Source organism: Lipotes vexillifer, unplaced genomic scaffold, assembly GCF_000442215.2.
Source record: "Lipotes vexillifer unplaced genomic scaffold, Lipotes_vexillifer_v1.1 scaffold677, whole genome shotgun sequence".
NCBI classification, from domain to species: Eukaryota; Metazoa; Chordata; class Mammalia; order Artiodactyla; family Lipotidae; genus Lipotes; species Lipotes vexillifer.
In genome coordinates, this window is record NW_006795070.1 from 115,434 (window position 1) to 122,130 (window position 6,697).

General features: G+C 41.9%; 1 pseudogene; it reads right to left on the minus strand.

Moving 5' to 3' along the window:
* The window catches only part of LOC103086774 (ATP synthase subunit beta, mitochondrial-like), a 26,304-nt pseudogene extending 20,510 nt beyond the window's left edge, over nt 1-5,794 (minus strand).
* Between the last annotated feature and the right edge of the window lie 903 nt (nt 5,795-6,697).

Sequence of the window (6,697 nt, forward strand, 5' to 3'; positions counted from 1 at the left end):
GTTGAGTTGGAGCTAAGAGACCTTGGTTCTCTTCCAATTCTATGCTCTCTAGTTGAGTAATACCGAGCAAAAGCAGTGGAAACTGGGCTTCAGTTTTCCCCTCTGTCAAATCTATTCATTAGTTGAACAAATATTTATGGAATACTTATGAAGTCGTTAGATATCTAGTTAGTACTCAATAGTCAAGTGTTGATCAAGTCCTTATGTATTTTTAAGTCATCGGGTTTTTGAAGTTGCATTTATTTGCTCCCGGAAAGTGATTTAGGCACATAGAATAATGACTCTCCTTCTGCTCTGCACTCCTTCATGTGGTAAGAGGCAACCCCCTCCTGTCTCCTGCTGTCTTCTTGAATCTAAAATTATGTCTGGAAGCCCTAAAGACTCAGCAGGCTGGTTCTTGTAGCAACTTTCTCTGTTGGGTGATGGCCAAGGAAGGTGTCCTGTTGCATATGAATAAACTGTGTCTGGTGAGCTGGGGCTGTTATAACTTGGGTGGGCTCAACGGTCAGGGGTGCTGCGAGTGGCCAAGAGGAAGTGCTGGAGAAACCTCGGACCAGATGGGCCCAGGGCTGGGGAACTTTCTCAGCTGAAGGTCTCCAGAGCCAGTGGTGCAATTTGCAGTGTCAGAAAGGTCAGCCATGTCATGGCTCGTGAGGATAAACACATTTGGAATGGTACCCCTGCCAGCAACTGGGAATAGAAGGAACAAGCTACAACCTCCAGGGGAGGGATAAGGGCAAGGGTGTCACAAGGTGTTGGATCCCTTCCCAATGGGCTGTGAAGGTTCCAGGCAAAGCTCCAGACCCAGCAGTAGACTGGAATAATAAGCAGGAAATTGAGGCTACAGCCTGGTGCTTGGGGCTCATCAGATACCAGGCCTGCAGCAGCAAGATGAATTCCAGACTCTACACACTGGTGTTAATCCCTTCCCTGGTCAGGGTTGATTGAATCAGAGTCTGGGCAGGGCTGTGTCTACAACTGCCCAGGACTGGGAAGGCAGGGGTCATGAGGGAGGAATCAGAGGAGGAACTCTTGTCGACATTCTCAGTCCCAATATTGCCACCTCCATCCCATTCCTTACTGGAACATTATATTTACAGGTAGGAAATCACTTCTTTGTCCCAGAAAGGTTTTTAAACAAGAGTAAGATTTGCTAAGTGTTAATATTTCCGAGAGATGTGACATCTTAAGCCCTGCTTCCCTTTTCCTGTACTGAAAATTCTGGAGCAAATGTGTTGTCAATGCCTTCTGGTGAAAGACCATCAGGGGCATACATGTAATTAACATGTTGAATTGATTACTCATTGCAATAAGGGAGAACACACAACATGGGGATCTGTGGGATGTCTTGGTGAGAAGGCATTAGAAATGACTTATTAACAGGATCTTGACTTTGGCTGGGTGACTTTGGGGGAGGGCCTAGACTGGCTTCTGTTAGAAAGGGACAATTCAATGATTAGGCATCTCAATAAGTCTTATCTATAGGGAGAAGAGTCTAGAGCAAGGATAAAACTGTAATTAGTAAAGGAAGAGCAGTCAATCATATTAGCTATGAGCAGCTGGATTGTTTGGTATTTTGTGGATTGCATAATGACTGTATTTCTGTCTGTTCTTAGGTAAAATTAGGAAGTGCTTTTCTTTTGCCTCACTTAATCATGGCCTCAGAGTGACTGTGTCTGAGGCCAGTGTTCTGGGAGATTGTCAAACAGGAAACCCCATGCCCAGCTGTGAGCATCAGGCCAGCTCTCAATGATACCTAAACCTAGTTGTACGTGCCAGGTCAGTTCTCAGATGACAGTCTACTTTGGCCCATCTACTCCTAGTAGGTTGCAAGGAGTAGGTTTAATATGTATATTTTTGATAGTTAAAGTTTGGGGAATACAGAGAAACTCATGTCCCCACGCTAATATTTTGCTGTCAGTTCTCACACTTCACTTTGTTGTCGGGAAACACATCCCATAACACTTCTCCATTAATCCCACTCAGATGTTGTATTTACACTTCGCAAAAAAAGAAATAAGGGTGTAGAAAGTTAGGAGGGTTATCCTAGATCATGCTAAAGGTGAATCAGGCAGGACTAGAAACAACACATGCTAAGCTTCTCTGATCACACACTAGTGGTTGGTCATCAAATCACGGGAAGGCTGCCCTTTGCTAGTAATGCATCCATGGTGGCTTTCTGAGAAACCATGCTGGGTGCAGTTGGTGAGGAAGATGATGATGGTCTTCAGGGTTAGGAATGTATCATAAGCATACCTGACTTTACTTAACATTGGTATATTCATTCTTTATATGACAACTCATGATATCACTATCTACATTTTCTTAAGCCAAGTTAAAGTTGTGGCCAGTTTTGTCTTTCTGGAGCATGAGCCCCTTGAGTTTACTGCCCATTCTGTTCATAGGCCTACCCTCATTCAATTTATTTACACTTTCGTTTTCTTCACTAGATTATGTGTTACTTGAGGGCAAAGTCAATATCCTCATGAGTTGCTAGAGTACAATACTGAATAAATGACTATGGGTGAAGGATGCTTATTTATTGTCCAAGGAGCTATATCATCCCAGTACTGAGATTTTATGACAAACTCAAAATCTCAGCACTGCCATAACTGAAATTGTAATTCCCAAATTTCTTTGATCTTAAGCAAAAACATCTGCTTGAATGAAAGACAAATCCACAAAAGACTTAAACATGAATGTTTATAGCGGCTTTATTCATAAGAGTGCAAACTAGAAACAACTTACATGTCCATCGATAGGTAAATAGATAAAAAAGCTATGGTATATCCATGCAATGGAATACTACTCAGCAATGGAAAGGAAGTACGTGCCAATCCACAGATCAACATGGGTAATTTTCAGAAACAACATACTGAGCAAAATAAATTGGACATGAAAGATGACATACTGGATGATTCCATTTATGTGAAACTAAAAAAGACAAATTTCATTTATAGTGACAGAAAACAGATCAGTGGCTTCCCGGGTCTGGGGATGAGAGGCCGATTGATGGGAAGAGGCACCTAAGAGGTTTTGAGATGATGAAACTGTTCTGCCTCTGGATTTTGGTGGCACTCACACAGATGTACACATGTGTCAGAACTCATTGAACTATACACCCGAAGTTGATGAGTTGTATTGTTTGTAATTCACACCTCAATTAAGCTGATTTTTTAAAAAATTGTCTTGACTTCATATCCCTCTTCATCTATTGTCCTTTTCCTTGGTCCCCATTCAGAGTAAAACTTCTTGAAAGAACTGTCTGTACTCTTTTCAATTCTTCTTATTCTCTTTGGAAGAAAAGACGCTCACCAAGGTCATCAGTGATCTCAGCATTGTGATCCTGGTGGTCAGTTCCATCCTCATGTCATGAAACCTCAGCAGAGCTTGACAGAGCTTTTCAGTTCCTCCTCCTGGACACCCTGTCATCAGTTCTCAAAGTGCTCCCACATCACTGGCACCTCTTCCTCAGTCTCCTTCTCTGCTTCCTCATTATTGCATAGATGATTGAATTTTAGAGGCTTACCCCTTGATGACCTCATCTAGTCTCAGAGTTAAAATGTCACCTCTAGGGCTTCCCTGGTGGCACAGTGGTTGAGAGTCCGCCTGCCAATGCAGGGGGCACGGGTTCGTGCCCCGGTCCCAGAAGATCCCACATGCCGCGGAGCGGCTGGGCCCGTGAGCCATGGCCGCTGAGCCTGCGCGTCCGGGAAAAAAAAAAGTCACCTCTATGCTGATGACTCCCAGAGTTCTATTCTCAGTGCAGATCTGTCCCCTGCCCTCCAGATTCATATAACCAGCTACTTATCATGTCTACTTGGATGTATGACCATACCCATCATTTCCCAACTGGAACTCCTGGTTTCCACAGTGTTTCCTACCACACTGCTGCCTAGCCAACCTGCTTTTCACACTGTCTCCCTCACCTCAGGAAAGGGAACCTCCATCCTTCTATTTCCTTGAGCCAAAATCTTGCAGTCATCCTTTGTTTCTTTCATATCCCACATTCATTCCATTGACATTCTGTTGACTCTACATCAAAAATATATCTAGAATTCAACAATATTTACCGGTCTTATTTCAGTCCAAGCCGTAGTTGTCTTGTGCCTTGATTATTGCAATGGCTGCTACTCGATGTCCTTTGTTGAGTAAGCAGTTGCATTCATGTTCCCCTATAATCTAATCCCCACACAGGAATTAGCATAATCCTTTTAAAGTGCAAGTCAGATCATGCCACTCTGCTGAAAACAAACACTCTAAGCTCTGATGCTCTAAGTCTGGTCCTTTAAACCCACGTCCTTCTAATGTCCTAAAAGGCCTGACAAGATCTGGCCTCCTGATGCCTCCCCTTTGCTCACTCAGCTCCAGCCCCACTGGCCACCTTGCCATTTTTGGAATGCACCGGGTGTCCTCGCAGCCCAGGGCCTTCGCATTTCCTTTTTCCTCTGGAATGCTTTCTTCCAGATATCCACATGGCTCATTCTCTTACTCCTTCAGAACTTGGCTCAAATGTCACCTTCTTAGGAAAAGTCTTGAACAGCCCCATTTAAAATTATAATGTCTTTCATGCCCTTCTACACAAGGATTCTCTATTTTCTTTTCTGTTTTATTTTTCATAGAATTTATCACTATCTGACATTCTATATATTACACTTACATATTTGTTTGTTCATTGTACACTTTCTTCCACTTGAATGTAAGCTCTGTGAGGCAAGGTTTTTTTTTTTTTGTCCATTTCTTTGCCATTTTATCTACAGAGCTTACAGTCTGGCACATGGGAGACTCAACAAATACTTGCTAATTAATGAATGGAAGGAAACTTGAGGCATGGAGGGGCTAAGTAAATTGATAAATGTTGTCTAAAGGAGAGGTAGAATTGCTTTCAAGAAAAACAAATACCCTGAATTTGGACTTGATCCTTACGCCAGATTTACTTCTTGTAAACTAACACATATGTATAATAAACTTCTCCACATCGGCAAGATGGCTCTAGAAATTAGTTATTATTTCTAAGTTGATTGACTTCAGCAAAGCGTTCTGAAAATTTCTAGAGGATGATCACCGACTATTCAGTGAATTCTCCACTGTCAAGGGGCTTGTGATCACTAATGAAAAAAGAACAGCCATTCTCCAGCAGTTTCTGAAATGCTTAATATTTTTAGATATTTCTGTATTATTTCTATGTAAAAAAGCTGAAAGTTTGCTCAGTGGTGAAAGGATTCATATGAAATTTCCACCTAATTCCTGCAAAGAGGAACACTTGGTGGTGAGGTCAAAGATTCTCAGCCTTGGGTCTCCTTGGGCAGAGGAAGTCCCTGATTCGGAAGTTGTGAATCTGGACCAAACTCTAGTGGGTATGTTCCCGAACTAACTTATAAGTAAAAAATCACTTTCAAGGTCCCCAGCATCCTAAAAAAGAGTGAGCAAATACCTACAATGTGGTTTTGGAGCAGGTGGTTTAAGCCTGCACACAAATAGAGCAATCATTTTGACATATTCTTGTGATTAAAGATAATAGTGTTTTAGCGACTGTAAGCTTACTCAGGTGTGCCGTTTGTTCCATATGTCGTAACACACTGCTTAGGTGTCCGGACGGTGTGGGTTTGCTGGATAATTACCTCACTGAAAACCAGATTACTTACTGTTCAGGTGTCAGCTACTGAGAGTATGCCAAATAACCCTCAGACAACTGGGAATTACCCAGCAATACTTGCCTAATGAAGGCACCTGCATTTTTCATGTCACGTGTGCTGCCAGGGTAGGCAAACTGGTTCAGAGAAGTGAACTTCATTGCGTTCCAGGGGAGGCAGCGGGCCGCCCCTGATCCACCTCCACCCCAGCTGGGCAAACATCATGACAATCATTTTCTCTGATGGTGTGGTGCTCTGAGACAGCTCCTGAACATGCAACCAAGAAGAACAAAAACTCTGGTTTGTCCCTCTGACAATATCCTCTGCTTGGGAACTTCTGCAGTCCTATCGACATCATGACATCAGAAAATTTGATATTCTAGACATTGGATCAGTTTTGAAAACTATATAGTTACAAATAAATATATGTGCACCCCAAACACAAGTCTTAGAAATGTCTGCTTTTTGTGATAAAGGGTTATTGAAAGTCAAGAGTTAGTTTGCTGGATTGAAACCTGCTTCGACCTTCTGCTTGTTACTTGATCTCTCTAAACTCATTTTCTTCTTCCAAAAGTGAGGATAAAATAGTAATTTCTCATAGACTTTTTTTTTCAAAATTAAATGAGGAAAAATACATGTACAAATATCTGACAAGGAACCATGCATTAGGTATGAACACCAACTAACATATATTGGGAGTTTATTATCAACCAAGTTTAAAGAGAAATCCAACAGAAGATAGGTCAGGGCTTCAGCTGACAGGATTATTTTTCTAATCCCCTAATCTAATACCCAGTGTCCTCATTTGCAGTCCCTGAGTAGTGCTGAGCATAATTCCTGGTCCACGAACAGAGATTAGGAAGCATCAGCTATTACTATTATTATTGTTGTATTATGCTCTGAGATTTAGGAAGCAAAGATCATCCAATCAATAAACAATTATTCTAAATCTTCCTAAGTACGGGGGTAGGAGTGAGAGAAATGGAGGAAATTAAAACACGGAAATTGCAGTTTAGTTGGTGAGGCTGACTTATATACATTTATAGATATCTGGGCTACAAGAC